At 40.4% G+C, this 16,741-nt stretch overlaps 1 pseudogene across 1 annotated transcript; it reads left to right on the forward strand.

Annotated features, from left to right (window-relative positions):
- The first annotated feature begins 1,902 nt into the window (after window positions 1–1,902).
- On the forward strand, window positions 1,903–15,109 carry LOC147121814 (P-selectin-like; annotated as a pseudogene). Its single transcript, XR_015077621.1, has 12 exons — window positions 1,903–2,024; window positions 4,290–4,382; window positions 5,340–5,726; window positions 6,366–6,473; window positions 7,430–7,614; window positions 7,749–7,934; window positions 8,494–8,679; window positions 9,004–9,189; window positions 9,522–9,707; window positions 9,883–10,002; window positions 12,087–12,114; window positions 12,730–15,109. The product of XR_015077621.1 is annotated as a P-selectin-like (transcript).
- The last annotated feature ends 1,632 nt before the right edge of the window (window positions 15,110–16,741 follow it).

The following is a 16,741-nucleotide window of genomic DNA, read 5'->3' on the forward strand; positions in this document are numbered from 1 at the left end:
GTTGTTGTACAGGTTGAGCGTCCCAAATCCGGAGCTTCGGAATTTGGAATATTCCAGAATCCAGACTCTGGGACGATTGGTGGCAGGGGTCCGGAATCTGTAAAATGTTCCGGAATCCGGACACCCTGAGGGAGGCTTACCAAAAACCGGAAATAGCGCAACCTGGGCCCAGGCATTTCCGGACTCGGCACGTGGTTCTGGTGTCTGAAGTCTGGAAATATCATAACCTGGGCTCGGGCGTTTCCGGACTTCGGACATCAGAAACACATTCCGAAGTCCGGAAAAACCCGAAAACCAGCTCGGCCTCAGTGCCGAGGTTGCTGGATTTGGGGCGCTCAACCTGTACAATAAATGGGTGCAGTAAGACTCGCCATAAAATGTCGTTAACAACAACAGCAACAATTTATATAGCGCCTTTAACATAGTAAAATGCCCCAAGATGCTTCACAGGAGCCTTATCAAACAAAATTTGACACTAAGCCAAAGAAGGAGATATTAGGACAGCTGATTAACAGGTTGGTCAAGAGGTAGGTTTTAAGTAACATCTTAATGGAGGACAGAGAGGTGGAAAGGCAGAGAGGCTTATTGAGGGAATTCCAGAGCTTAAGGCCCAGACATGGCATGGCCGCCAATGGTGGGGCATAGGAAGTGGGGGATGCACAAGAGGTCAGAGTTGGAGGAGCGCAGTGATCTCACATGGTTATAGCAGATGGGTTGAGGCAGGGGCGAGACGAGCTATATTACAGAGGTGGAAGTAGGTAGTCTTTATGTTGGAGAGGATTTGGGATCGACTCAGGGTCAAATAGGACACCAAGATTGTGCAGCCTGGTTCAGCCTCAGACAGTGGCCAGGGAGGGGGATAGAATCGGTGGCGAGGGAATGGAGTTAGTGGCGGGGACCAAAGACAATGGTTTCGGTCTTCCCAATATTTAATTGGTGGACATTTCTGCTCATCCAATACTGGATGCTGGACAAGCAGTCTGACAATACTGAGGCAATGGTGAGGTCGAGAGAGGTGATGGTGAGGTAGAGCTGCGTGACATCAGTATACATGTGGAACCTGATGCTCTGGATCGGATAACGTCGCTGAGGTGCAGCATATAGATGAGAAATAGGAGGGGGCCAAGGATGGATCCTTGGGGGACTCCAGAGGTAACAGTGCGGGAGCCAGAAGAGAAGCCATTGGAGGAGACGCTCTGGTTATGACTGGATAGGTAAGAGTGAAACCAAGCGTGGGCAGTGCAACTCAGCTGGACAACGTAGAAGAGGCGTAGGAGGAGGATGGTGTGGTCAACCATGTCAAAGGCTGCAGACAGCTCAAGAATGATGAGGACGGTCAGTGCACTGATGGTCACAGTCACAGAGGATGACATTTGTGACTTTAATTAGAGCACTTTCAGTGCTGTGGCAGAAACCTGATTGGAAAGGTTCAAGCATGGAGTTGCCAAAAAAAAAATCCTCTTGGTAGCCCAGGTGCACTGATGCCAATTGTGCGCCTCTATCATTATCATAGCTGACATCTGTTGTAAAGTAAATTCCACTTTCAATTTAAATGGAGGCTGATAGTGCTCAGCTCAATTACAATATACTCACTTGCGCTCCATTTTTATCATATTTCTACTTTTGTTGAAAAGTTGTCCAGAAAATGAGAAAAAACATAGGTAGCAGAAGACGTAAGAACTGATGGCTACACTTATTACATAGCTGGCGACAGATAAAATCTTTGATGTCCGTCTTTATACCTTGGGGTATTCCAAAGCCAAGTTCCGTCTATTTTATTCTAATTAGTCAACGTCACAGGGAATTTTTCTGGGAAGGCCAGGAAGTTGTGGAATTGCCTGCATGAGCGAGGATATAAGGCCAGCAGCTACAGTGAAAGTGTCAGTCTGCAAAGATAATCTGTTCAGTGCAGTGCTCCTTTCCTGTGCAGATAAACAGAAACAGGTTCTATTCATTCAACCTTCAACTGAGCACTTGTAGAGCACCAGAATCAACAGCAGTGATCTGAGTTGGAATCTTTTAAGGTAAGACAGAATGCTATAAACTGGTGTGTTTACTGCATGCAATTTCATTGAATGGTTTTATCAATTTTTAAAAAAAAGAAAGCTTTTTTTCTCTTCCCTTTAACTTCCTTCATTGCCTGAAGTATGGTTCTAAGGATGCTGGTAGTCCTCTTGTACTTTGCCCAAATGGCCACACTTCATGTGTGAGCCTAGACAGGCTATTCAGCCATTGGGGGCACCACAGCTGGTGTCTGATTGGGTCCTCATCCAAAGATTACAGAAAGTACTCTCCAGCAGAGGTTTCTGGATAGCAATCAGGAGTGGGAACTCTGGCAGATCTGTCCTCTCCTGAGCCCAGGGTGTTGGAGCCGATTGTGGTACCCCAACTTCTGCCCCAGTTGAGATCAGCTAAGGGGAGTTAAAGGGAGGGAGAAAATAGCTTCCTTTATGGCCTACTACCGTAAAACCGGTCAGCAGTGTGCTTTAAGGGAATTTATCAGTAAATCAGAAAGCATTAGAATCAAAATGTTCAGACTTAAAAATGTAATGAGGTTTGATGCAAAAGTTGTATGATTTAGGCAAAAAAAAAATCAGACCGGATACTAAAACTGTTTAAAATGATCCGCTCTATCCTCCATTCTTTCTCCTTGTAAAAGTTGGGCACACTCTAAGGTTAAGCATGTAGCCCCAAGGAAATATAATAACAGGTACAAAAATACTGAAGTTGTAATATATTGATGTCTTGCAAATTGGTGGTCCTTAGAATTAATTTTTATTCATGCTGTGGTGTCAGTTTCACAGTCTAGCTTCATAGGATATCTGAGAGTAAGAGAAAATGACTGTGTTTTCATTTAACTGAAACAAAGTTATTTTCGTCAGAAGGAAAGCAAGTGAAAAAGAGACAAAGTAAATCGAATTTATAGGGTAACCGAGTCATGTTTCTGTAAGACAGGTCGAATATTGCTGCCTTTGTGTTGGGCCTGCGGGGGGTGGGGGGGGGGGGGGGCGCTGATATCACACTGCAATACACATGCTGGTACAAACTAGCTGACTCTAAATCTGTTACACTAGGCTCTTAGGATAATTAGTCTTGTAAAACTGAGGGTAAAATCATCGTAAATTCCGATACTAAATACAATAGGTTTTTTTTTGCTATTTTTCAGTAGAAGCTTAAAGTTGATATTATTTTTTCCATAATGATTACAAGTTTTCTACTCTGAAAAATGTAACAAAATAGTATTGGCAAATCCTTCCCCCCGACATCGTAGTTATTTTCCTGTATAATAATGGACGCCCCGCTCCTTATTAACCGTGTAATGTTTGGGACTGACTTCAAGGGGCTGTTAGTAATAATTTATATACATGAGCACTGTAGCAAAATGACCAGCTACAAGGAACAGATTTGTAATGAGTTTAATATTTTGCTAATCCACAGCATCCATACTGTCCAAACCTCAATGATATTTAGTTACAGACACCGGTACTCTTGATAGGAATCTTCTTAGATAAACCAGTCTCTTATGGCACAGATACTGGCTTGAGAGCAGTTTGGTCCCTCCTTAGAGCAATGTGGAGCCAGCAGTCTCAAGTTATACTGCCAGCTATGTATCATGGTTGAGTCAGGGATAGCGGAGCTCTATGCGTGTGTGCAAACTCCGCTCAACAATAGCCAGATGCTAGTTGAATTTTAGTGTTAGCAGATAGCTGGTGGGACAGTCAGTTCTCTGCTAAAATGAAAAATGAAGCTTAAAAACTGTTGGTGTGCCTGGAAACTTGTTAAATTTCGCTTTGCAACTAGGGTGATGCTGCTATGTGTTATTCTTCATAGGAAGGGAGTAGCAGTCGTACTACTGTTCAATGTTAGTCTTCATAGGGAGGATAGCAATAAAGATCCTTCAAGGGAGAGGGCTGTTCCAATCCAAAGCATGATGCCACTATGAGTTGAAATGAATGAGTTAAACTGTCACAGTTATGGTGCATGGAGGGTCATGGTTTAGAAATCACAGTATTAAGTGGATGGGTGCTTAACACCTTTGTATGAAATTCCCTTTGATATTTTAAGGGAGCTCTTAGCCTGTGAAATGCAAACATCGCACAGCATAATTTCAAGTCTCATGTTTTTAACATACATGAAGAATGAGTGCTAAAATCAGAATATTATAGGTTTCTTATTTTAGAATAAAATAATACGGAGAGGTATATCTTGAATACTACATATTTATCATGGTTTTCACATACAGGATTCATTCTACTTGATAATTATTAATCATAACTTATTCTCTATAGATTACAGCAAAATGACAAACAAGGTAAACCAACAATCTCCACTGATTCAGAGGGGTGGAAGTCAACTGTGGTTCTTCACCATTGTTATTATTGGTAAGATATCAGTGACATACAATATAAGCTGCAATAACACTGCTTTTTGACATGGTGGCTTCTATCATGCTCCATTTTTTTTGTTCGTTCATGGGATGTGGGCGTCGTTGGCAAGGCCAGCATTTATTACCCATCCCTAGTTGTCCTTGAGAAGGTGGTGGTGAGCCACCTTCTTGAACCACTGCAGTCTGTGTGGTGAGGGTACTCCCACAGTGCTGTTAGGGAGGCAGTTCCAGGATTTCGATCCAGCGACGATGAAGGAACGGCGATATACTTCCAAGCCAGGATGGTGTTTGACTTGGAGGGGAACTTGGAGGTGGTGGTGTTCCCATGTGCCTGCATGTCCTTCTAGGTGGTAGAGGTTGTGGGTTTGGGAGGTGCACTGCACTGCCTTGGTCACGACTAATATCCTTGAGATACAGAAATCACTGGCAAACAAGAAAAGTATCTGGACTGGGTAGTTCAGCAAGTTAGACACTGGCCTTTTACCTCTGAGGCTATGGTTCAAAATTAACTCAAACTCTTCTGTCTGTTGACTATAAAGGCCCTACTGAATTGATTTTGGGCAGTCTCAATCCAAGTCTTAATGGGTATGCACCAAACTGCAACTTAATTCTGTACTAATTGGCACTAACTTATCAATCTCACTCAGAAAGGCCACAGAATGGCTGGTGTGGAAAATGCAAATCTGTCACACTGGTGCAGAAGGAAACTCATCTCTGGAGTTGGGGCAGAGTAGAAGGAGCTTTCCTTTGCTTCTAAATAGACTTGGGATTGCTTGATGCTGACATTGGGTGCCAGAAATGGGAAAGTGTTCCATTCCCCAGCATATCCCCAAACATAATAAACACAACATTTGATAAAAATCAAAACTTGGAAGTAGGGAAGCAAATTGGTTCAAACGGTGGGAAGCGTACTCACCAGCATCATTTATTAGAATTCTCCTTTTCTTCACAGAACTAATGCTTCTAGAAAGAATCCATGGCTGGACCTATGAGTATAGTGAAGAAGATATGCCCTGGGAAAATGCAAGACGTTACTGTCAAAATAAGTACACAGATCTAGTTGCAATCCAGAATACAGAAGAAATTGTGTATTTGAATTGTGTATTTGCACAATATTACTACTAGATTGGAATAAGGAAACTACATGGTGTTTGGACCTGGGTTGGTACTGATAAGCCACTCAACAAAGAGGCAGAGAACTGGGCTCATGATGAACCTAATAATGAAGGACAAAATGGGAAAGAAGACTGTGTAGAAATGTACATAAAGAGGGAAAAGGATACAGGGATGTGGAACGACATCAGCTGTAACAAAAGGAAAAGACCTTTGTGCTACAAAGGTAAGAATAAAAACTGACCAAAGATTATTTTAAAGCATGTCCTGTATTATCACCACAATCATCCTTAATCTCAGGACCACATCTAAACAGAAGATTTTACACAAATCCTGAATCACCACAAAAAGGTTCTTCACACACTCTCCTGATCCAACATTAGTACATTATTCAAGTGCCCTCTAAACAAAAAAGGATAAATTTGTGAGTAATCTCTAAACATGAGATTAGCCATTAAAATAACCCAATTTGTAATTTGCACGTGGAAAAATATTCCTTAATTACAATGTAAATATGATAAAATGGAATTATTTAAATGCAATGTTCATTGTGACAATGCCACTATTGTGCACCACCTACTCTAATAGAAGTTTATCACAGAATCACAGAAACCCCAGTGCAGATAGAGGCCATTTCGGCCCATTGAGCCTGCACCGACACATATCCCACCCGATCCCTGTAACCCGTACACCAACACATATCCCACCCTATCCCCGTAACCCAACGTATTTAATCCCCCTAACACTAAGGGTCAATTTATCATAGCCAATCAACCTAACCCGCACATCTTTGGACAGGTTCTTCTATATGTATAAAGATTGTTAATATGCATTGATTTCTGAGTCGTGTTGTGTGTTTTTTTAGCTTCGTGCGTTCCCACTTCATGCAGTGATCATGGAGAATGTGTGGAGACTATTGGAAATTACAGATGTGAATGCAATGATGGATACTATGGGCCAAGTTGTGAACATGGTATGGGCATGCTACCTTCACAGAGAGTATGAATTGACTTATGTGAAACAATATGACCTATTATTTGAGGGATTATATATATATCTTTATATAATCAACTTTCTCCATTCATCATTAATTTGATTACAGTAACTGTTCAGCTGTTTCCCTTCTTCAGATTTTTTTTGTCTGTGCATTTTTTACCCCTCCTCTCCCATTGACGATGACTCCTTGCTGGGTATGGTTTCATGGCTGCTGTCAGGCCTCCACCACTTCACCCAAGTGACCATTCTTCACTTGTTAACTCAAAACCCTAGTGTGGGAAGGTTTTGCCTCACCCCATGTCAATACACTTTCATTTTCCAGCAGGAGACCCTGGGTAGTGAACAGGAACAAAGACAGGCAGATTCCCCCACCACCTCCATACTGCCCAGTCCATGAGCACCAGGGCCCAATGTTCGGGTCTCTACTCCTGCCATAGCTTAGAACAGCTAAAGCATCACAGACTGAAGAAAGTTCTTCCTTTATATGAAAAGTGAATGACAATATGCAAGAGAGTATGGAAATTATTTCTAAAATATTCACAAGTAGTCACCATGTAAATGTTTAAAGTAATATTCAGTAATAAGACAAATTGTGAAGATTACATCAAAAGATCTCAATAGATGGAGGACGTCCTTCAGCCCATTGCAGCACATCCATCCAGAATGACCCTAAAGCCCCCTTCTCCCACCATTGCAGCACAATTGGTTCTTAAACGATTCTAGGGTTTTTGTTTCCGCTAGTCTATCTGGCAATCCATTCCATGCATTGATTACTCTGTGACAAAGAACGTCCTAATAGCAGTCCTAAATTTGGCTACTGCTGGTTTAAACCAGTACTCCCTTGTTTTAATTTCATAAAGTAATTTTTATGCAAACATATAAAAGAAATTGAAACGCAATAACTAACTCGTCATTCCAATACCTCCTGTCCAGTTGAACAGTGTGCCACTCTCGATGCTCCTGACCAAGCGACTATGGGCTGCACCCATCCTAATGGAAACTTCAGCTTCAGCTCCACATGTGACTTTCACTGGCAGCAGGGTTTACACTGCAGGGATCACAGAGTCTCCGGTGCAATGCGACAGGAATATGGACAGCGGAGACACCCAGCTGTGAAGGTACAGTGTCAAACAAGACTCATTAACAAAAAGAGAAAATCCTGAATCAGATTTTAGAACATTAACTGGATGATGCACTTTTATAGGTGATGGTATTTAAGTTTATACTGAATTTCATAATTTATATGTTTCAGTTGTAAGATGCAGAGGTTTGGAGATTCCTGGACAAGGATTCAAGAACTGTTCTCATCCCATCGGAGATTTCAGTTACAACTCAACGTGTGACTTCAGCTGTGCCGAAGGGTTTGAGCTCCGAGGATCAGACAGACTGGAGTGTGGAGCGTCTGGAGAATGGTCAGCGCCCATCCCCAACTGTGAAGGTACAGGCAAATAGTATGTAAAGATTAAAGAGGAAAAATGTTTAAAAGAGCTCTAAAATTAAATATATATATATTGTGGAGAGAGATTGGAGAAGCTGGGATTGTTCTCTTTAGAGCAAAGATGTTTAAGGGGAGATTTAATAGAGGTGTTCAAAATTATGAGGGGTTTTGATAGAGTAGATAGGGAGAAACTGTTTTGACTGGCAGGAGTTTCGGTAACCAAAGGACACAGATTTAAGATAATTGGCAATAAAGCCAGCAGGGAGATGAGGAAATTATTTTTACGCAAGGAATTGTTATGATCTGGAATGCACTGTCTGAAAGGGTAATGGAAGCAGATTCAATAGTAATTTTCAAAAGGGAATTGGATATATACTTAAAAAGGAAAAATTTGCAGGGCAATGGGGAAAGAGCAGGAGAGTGGGACTAATTGGTAGCTCTTTCAAACAGTCAGCGCAGATACGACAGGCTGAATGGCCTCCTACTGTGCTGTTTGATTCTATGATATAAAATCATCATCCTTGATATATTTAAATGTGCATTACATCTGATATTACAGCTATAAAATGTGAAAGACTAGAGATTCCCAACCAGGGATTCATGGCCTGTTCTCATCCCGTCGGAAATTTCAGTTACAACTCAACATGTGACTTTAGCTGCCCAGAAGGATTTGCATTGAGTGGATCAAGCAGAATCGAGTGTGGAGCTGCAGGTCAATGGACAGCACCAATGCCAACTTGTAAAGGTAATTTTCAGTACAAGAGCTACCAGTTCAATAAGTATTTTAAAAGCAGCTTCTGCAATTTCTTGTGCTGGTAATCGGTTTAGAAATCTGAAAATAATCTATTAACAAGTCCAAATGAATGCCTCCATGATGCACTAACCTGGCGCTGTGACATTCGGTCATAGGGATGAGGGTTTGATGTATCATACATTATTTATAACCCATCTCTCAGAGAGCGAGACCGATTCAAAATAGTCTCTCTGTTACTATTATGTGCTTTTGTATGACTCCCAAAGAGTCACATCGACAGAATTAAAGGAATAATTTTGAATAATTTTATTGCAGCCATACCATGTGACATACTGAAGGTCCCAGAACAAGCCAGCATGAAGTGCTCCCACCCTGCTGGAGATTTCACTTACAGCTCAACCTGTTACTTTAGCTGTGATGAAGGATTTATATTAAAAGGATCTAAGGAGCTGGAGTGTGGAGCTACTGGGCAATGGACAGCGCACACCCCTACCTGTGAAGGTACATCAGTCACTCAAGTCTGCTTTCAATGGCTAAAAGAGCTGTATCCATTGTATAGCTTGTGATCAGCCTTCACTTTTATTCCCCATTAGATAGTATGCCCCTCATAATCTTTGGCTAAAATCTTTCATTAATCTCAAATTATTTTAAAGTATATACACAATTTAAAATATATTTCCTACTTAGCATAGCTTAACAAAAGCTTGTTAATAAAGTGACTTATAAGAATGTGGTAAAAAAGACAGAAAGAACATGCATGTAATTTTACAGAAGTCAGTGGTTAAATATTGTTCAGTGATAATTTGCATTCAGTTCATGCTCTTTCATTCCAGCTGTGAAATGTGATGTCCCAAAGATTCCTGAAAATGGGAACATTAACTGTTCCCATCCGATGGGAAACTTCAGTTACCGCTCAGCTTGTGACTTTGGCTGTGTGGAAGGTTTCTCATTGAACGGGTCAGTGAGTCTGCAATGTGAGGGCTCTGGAACATGGTCATCACCAATACCGACCTGTGAAGGTATGTTGAAACTTCCTATTTCATTTTAAAACCTGCTTGTTAATCACGTGTCTTTGGACTAGTAAGAATTACCTGGGGTATAATATTTGGAAATAATTTCTTTTTAAAGTTAAATAATGGCGTTTGTTGAAATATCCTGTGATGGTTTTAATGTTGGTTTTCTGTCTGTTCTTAGATTCTGCTCCGCGGCCAATAACTGAAAATTACACACCTATATTAACAGCGTCTGTTGCTGCATCTGGCATCTCTGCTTTGACACTGATAGGCTGGATAGTGAGACAGCTCAGAAAGAAAAGTAAATATGCCTCAGATAATCGTTTTCTATTCTTGCAGTTTCTTGTATCTTTTTTTCATCAGACTTCACAGCTATTCCGTTTGACCAAAAAGGCTTTTAACAGTTTATTTCCTGCAAGGTGTGTCATGGTGGAGCTAGGCTTCATGGTATATCCCCTCAAGGTGGTTAGGGTGGTACAACCTCACAACACACTTAATCTGCTATCATAGTTATTGGATCATAAAAGCAGTTCCGAGCCAGCCTGCTAGCTCGAGTTTTAAAGAACTGGCTGCCCATTGGATTCCTTGAGTTTGAACCCCACTATGGACTACCATTTAAACTTAATTCCCCACGGAGCACAAGTCTCTGGCTACTGTTGCTCTCAGCTGGACTGTTAGGTATGGGGCAAGAAGTTGTGTAGTATTCCCAACTCATAGATGGGTGGTGGGGGGAGGCATAAATTTAGAGGAACACACCTTGTGGAAGGAAATCTCCTGTCAGATTGTCTCCCACCAATATTGGCCGCGTTGGAGGGAAGAGGTCTGCTTCATAAATCATGCCGAGGTTCGGAATGAGAAAAGCAAATATGACGATGGGTGGCAGGCATGGGAATCTAACGGGGAAATCTGGGCAAAAATAAAACAAATTAAATAAGTCACAAATTAAATAGGAACAGAGTAAAGACTATAGAGATTGAAATCACGCTGTGTGATGCTAGTAACAAACGAGTTCATAGGAAATCCCATTGCTTGCTCTATTAACAAGTTATTAAACTGACACCTTTACTAAACTAGCAGGCAGGGAAATGCCATATAAACGTTACTAATTTTCATTACTAATACCATGCAGTGTGATTCCAACACCTACCTGGCTTATCACAAACAATCTGAAAATGAGAAGTTTATTAGAAAAACCTACAACATGCAGGCGAACACGTCTTGCTCAGATTGTTGAGCTGATAAACAATGAGGGTTTCCTGCTGTAAGGGTGGAGATTTGTCCTCAGATAAAAAAAACTTTGAAGAGTAAAGGCCATGTTGGTCAAAAACAAAATAAAAAATGAACAAAACAGAGGACGAGGGAGGGGCGGGCAGCGGATTAGCACACTATCCTCGCCGGGACCTGGTTTCGAATCCAACCCAAATGGATAGGGTGAAAAGATCCTTTCTCTGTAGAATCTAACGTGAAATTACCTCATTCATTGTGAGAATGGTCCACAACACAGACCTTCCCATAATATAGCATTAATTAGCCATCTCGCTGAGAAAGGCCTTAAGGATAGTTGGGGTAATAAAAAAAAACACACTGGGGTACAAGCATATTGGGAGCAAATTCCCTCTTCAGTTGGTTGTCCTATGTCTGACCTGGAAGTTCTCAGTACTGATGTTGGGTGTGCACATTGGTAACACGTTCCATTTGCCAGGACTGATTTTCCATCCATTTAACTTAGAAGACTGAAAACCAAGGGGCTGCAGACTTGCGATTTCCCAAGCAGCACTTCCTGCGAGCGCTGCTTCAGGGAATCAGCCCAGTCCGTCCCTAATATTTTCATTCCAAACTCCTGTTTCGAAGGGTACTAAATCATATTAACTTTTTTGTTTGTTATATAACTTTCCATTCACATTGTGATGTAAACTGATAAATCTGGCTAATCAATGTACTGTATCATTAATTGGCAGTTTTTTATAATTACCTTCAATCACCAAGGGTGAGAAAAAAATTGATAATTGCCTCTTTATGCGGGGGATTTTATAACTGGGGCAAGTGACCTGGCACTGCACAACATCCTGTGACAAATCGTACAAAGGTCTACACTTACTGATTGTGGTGCAATTTGGTGTCCAAGTTCCACACTTTGCATAAGAAGTGCCAGAGCAGCTCTGACTGGTAACAAATCATATGCTACAACAAATGATTTGCCCTAATTATAACAATTTTAATAGTGGTTGATCCAGTGTTGCATGTACTTTGCTTTGTTGATAGTTTGTTTGAATAGTCAGCTCTCAGTAACACCATGTTGTCAGCTGAACCTGTTGTTTTAGCTTAAATGTTCCCTTCCGTGGAAAAATAAAATCAACTGATTTTCTTTCTCTCTTTCCCTTTTAGCACAAGCAAAAAAGTTTTCACTTTTAAGGTAAGAATTTGTAATTTTTTTTAAACGTTTTTTGGAAGTGGTGTGCCACATGGCTATTTACAAATGTTATTCTCTTCTGTGTGACCTGTGGCTTTATGTAAACTCAGTATAAGTGAGGTTAGGATTATAATTACTGCAACAGTATGTATGGGCTTTTCACATTAACGTGAAACCGTTCCCTGATATTTCAGTTGTTAAAGGCACCATCCAATGTGGAACTGAGCCTTATAGACCAGGAAGATGCCAGCTTCCTCACTGAGTCTGTGCTGAGTTAGCTGATCTCAGCTGGAGTAATGTAGGGATGGTCCGAGCAAGAGCGGGGAAAATAAATCAGTCAGGATCACCAGTACTGATTGATTCGTACCTAGTCATGTGTGGACATGGCACACACAGGACTTGACATGGTTGAGATGCTCTGCATGGTCAAGTAGCTCACCAAAACTCGTTGTCTAGGCTCACACCTTAAAATTGGCAGTCAATAACCATGAAATGGTACCCAGTCAGCACTGTTAGGAGAAGAGGGGAAAATATACAGTAAACTTAAATTAGTTATAGCCCAATAAATTTAAGCATTCATTTGTAAATGCTAATTAAGTCTTTATTTCCTTTTAACAGCAATGAAAAACAGAATAAAACATCAGGCACTTACAAGATGAACGATGAGGTGTAGTGACAGCATGTGCTCAGGTGAGAGACCTATGCTTAACTGATCACCATTACCCATTATTAGTCTTTTCTGCTGGGAACAGTGAGATAACTACATTGCAACCTTCAGCAGTTTCTGATAAAAATTAAAGCTGATTTATTTTTTTGATTCTAAGGGTGGGAGTGTAGAACAACATGTCTAATATCTCTAATTGTGCTTTACATTTCTTATTTCAGGTCTTTCATATTTGTCTGTTCTTTGAATAAAAAAAGTAAGAAAGAATTGGGAAAAATTTCCAAGATCACTGGTTTTGCATCTTCAACCATTCCAACAGATTGCTACCACATTATGAATGGGTGGATCGCCTTTACCAACAAAACACAGTTCACCGTCTTTAATTTTCATTAACACCAATCTTCCATCTTTCTGAATGACAAACGCCACTGACAAGGCACTAACGTTTACTGCAAAATTCATCATATGAAGATGCATAGACTTGTGTTACGTGTTTACCATCACAGGATTAAGTCCCAAGGCAGTTCCTTTATGGCTATTGTATTAACGACAAATTTGTCACTTTTACAAAAAGCAGCCAGAGGTGAGCTGAGAATGGGCATTGTGAAAATGGCACACCTCCCCTTAAAGGTGGCCATATGATTGGTATCAAACTATTTGTTAGATCAGTGGATATGTTGCCAGAATGATTCAGTTTTACGCTGTTTGCTGTGCAAATATACAGCTACAGTTTTGTACAATTTGTTTACTGTGTAGAATGTGTACATTACTAGTGACCTCTGCGACTGGTGCATTAAATACAAATCCACCAAAGGGTGAGGTAATTTATCGCATGCAGTAATGGATTTGGCCAAATTTGTTAATATAATTTCAACCACTACTCCAGTAGTAAAACCAAGCTAATAATAATTCTTAAAATTTCTTTGCCTTCTCCTTTAGGTTTCCCTTACATCACACGCCATTTTCTATGAGGGCAGGAAAGCAGCCTACATCTAGGCCTGCTCCTAAGCCTCTGTATCTGGCCCAGGATCATGTTAACACTTATTTTTCCCTCGCTCCAAGCCTCTGTCCACTGTTTTTTTCTGATAGCACTTCCAAGATCAGGAAGTTGTGAGCGAACTGGTTCCCAAGCATTCCAATGCCATGACTCACTGATGTCTAAACCCACTGCATCATGTGTTAAGTTTTATGAAATCTAACGTTAACAGACCTAAAAATGAACAATTATGCTCCCAATTTAATTAGTTACAACAATAGTTGAAGGAAGGATTTAATTTGCCAGCAATGAAGATGGTAATGTACAGAACAACAGGCTGACTGGTAAGATGGTTCAAATCCCTTATTGTAAATAGAATTAATTTTTAAAAATTCCATCAGGTTTGGGAATACAAACAAGTCAAATGGTTCTCTTCGGAATCAGCGTGAAACTGCACAATAACCATTGAATGAATTACATTGTTCTGCAATTTTTATTCATTCACTATATCTGTCTATGTTGGTTATATGTTTGTGTACACAATTGATACTTATTATCAGTTTATTTCATTCCTCCCTATGGGATGTGCTGTAATATTACCTGAAGTGTGATTGTTAGATTTGTATTATTGTCTCATCAAGCTAACTACACTTATGGTGGCCTGTTGTTATTTATATGACTCTATACTTGTGTTATGACATGACGTTGTGACTATGGTCTTGTTAACTTGGAACCATATCTCATTTCCTAATTCGCGGGTTGTTCAAATGCACTTTTTTTTTGGTGAGATGATAGGGGCTGATGACAATTTGTCCATTATGTGCCAGGTTCTTCCCTCTCAAAAGCAATTATGAAGTAAACTTGTGTAAAAATTAGGCAACAAATAACTTGGTGCCAAAAAACACTGCATCCAATCACCTACTGGTCCCCAACATCGTGTTTTCATTAGAGTAATTTGACAAGGCATTTAATTTATGTAGACAATTGAAGCCATGTTTCTCATGCAATTTGATAACACAACAGCTGTCTGAAAGAAGTAAGCCAGCTAGGGTGCCTGATACAGTATGAATGATTTTAGTAAAACAATACAATATTAATTCCACATGGAAATTGAAAATTGTTCAATTTTCCCAGCTGTGATATCCTTCACCATAATAAACACTAAATTTACACATAAGGAAAAAAAAGTGACAGATTGGACAATTTTGATGTATCATTTTAAACGTAGCTCATATGAAAGTATTTATGTATGAAAGAGGAAAGTGACCACAGCCAGTGTTTTAAGACATTTTTAAGGTGTTCTCATATATAAATTGTCATTGTACATGAGGATTAAATAAATTATTTGTATATCTGTTGCTGATTAATGTATTAATTTCCTGATTGACATGTTATTCATTTGTATATATAATTCCAATAAAATGTAAATGCTGGACATAAACTGGTTGTGCTGTCAATTGCCTTCTTAGATCCCTATAGGACGTACACAGGCTAGGTTGCTTCAGCTGGACCTTTTTCCCAGTTTGTAGTCATTCGGTGAACATTCCACCCATTAGCAAGTTTAACCCAACTCACCAATCAGATCAGTTGGCCAGCCTGTCTCAAGACAAAGCATAAGACTGCTGTTTTGATTGGTTTATTGTAGTTTGTCACTTAGACCTTGAAATTATGCTGTACAAATATTAGCATATAAACTTATGGTTATCACCTCTGTTAAGATAACCAAGGATAAGTGTGTTAAGCTTTCAGATGGCAATTTCCAAAGTCCTAGGTTAGACATTCACTCAGGTTCTGTAACTGGCAGCGCAATAATTAGTGTATTGTTCCATTTTCAGTAGTTTATATCTAAGGAAAGAATCAGAACTAAACTAAAAGGGAATCAATGTCAAAATTACCCATTGACTTTACATCTACATTATATATAGTTAATGCACTATCAATTGAAGAACTCCATAGTTATTGGCCTAAAATAGCTAATTGACAGTATAATGAATTAATCATTTGCTTCCTTTGCTAGACCTTATCAAAATAATATGGTACAGGTTTTATGAAGCTTTTATTTGTTTGGCAAACAATGAAAACAATCTAACACTATTTACCTGATCATCACCCTTTAGAATCTTGAACACATGTATCAGGTCAACCCTTAGCCTTCTCTGCTCTAGTGAAAAAAGCCTTAAGGTCTCAAGTTTCTCTTCATAAATGTAACCCCTCATCCTTGGTAACATCCTAGTGAATCTGTGATCCATCTTTGTCATTGGTCTCATAGCTTTCCTATAATGGGACACTCAAAACTGTACACAATGGGGGCGATTTTCCCATTGGAGGTGGGTATTGGTTTGGGTGGGTTCCAAACCCGCCTCCACTCTCAGGTTGGAAATTTGCGATTTTCCCCTAATTGGCCAGTTAATTTCAGAGGTGTGGGTTCCTCTGGGCCAATTAGTGTTTTGGGACTGAAACTCGCCTCTGCTGACGTCACTTATCCAGCTTCATTTAAGGGCTGCTTGTTGCCTTGGCTCATTCCACTGGTTTTTGGCCAATGGTGCATCACCTCCAAACTTTTATCTCCTTGAAGAATGGCCAGCTCCAAGGCAAGGGCCTCCCTGAGGTACTCGGATGAGGTGCTGGGTATGCTGGTTGAGGGGGCGAGAGCTAGCAGGGAGGTGCTCTTCCCCTCATCTGGGAGGAAGAGGCCTCCCAAAGAAACCAAGGTTGTGTGGGTCCAGCTGGCAAGGGATATAACCTCCAGATCTGTGTGCAAATTAGGTGATTGTTTCTATTTATTGATGAAATGCCATCCCTGTGTGAATGTATTAAAATTAGGTGATGGCAAACTGTTGGTGTGATGGCATCTGTTATTTCGGCTTAGGCAGCTCCACATTGCAGGCTCCGCAACACTTGCATGGTCAGGTTGGTGGTCAAAGTGAAAGGAGGCCAGAGAGTCATGTCCATTGTCTATCATGTGTTAAGAAGGAGCCAAGCACATGTGC

The sequence above is a fragment of the Somniosus microcephalus genome, chromosome 3 (genome assembly GCF_052327205.1).
Source record: "Somniosus microcephalus isolate GS21.2 chromosome 3, FLI_Smic_1.0, whole genome shotgun sequence".
In the NCBI taxonomy this organism is placed as follows: Eukaryota; Metazoa; Chordata; class Chondrichthyes; order Squaliformes; family Somniosidae; genus Somniosus; species Somniosus microcephalus.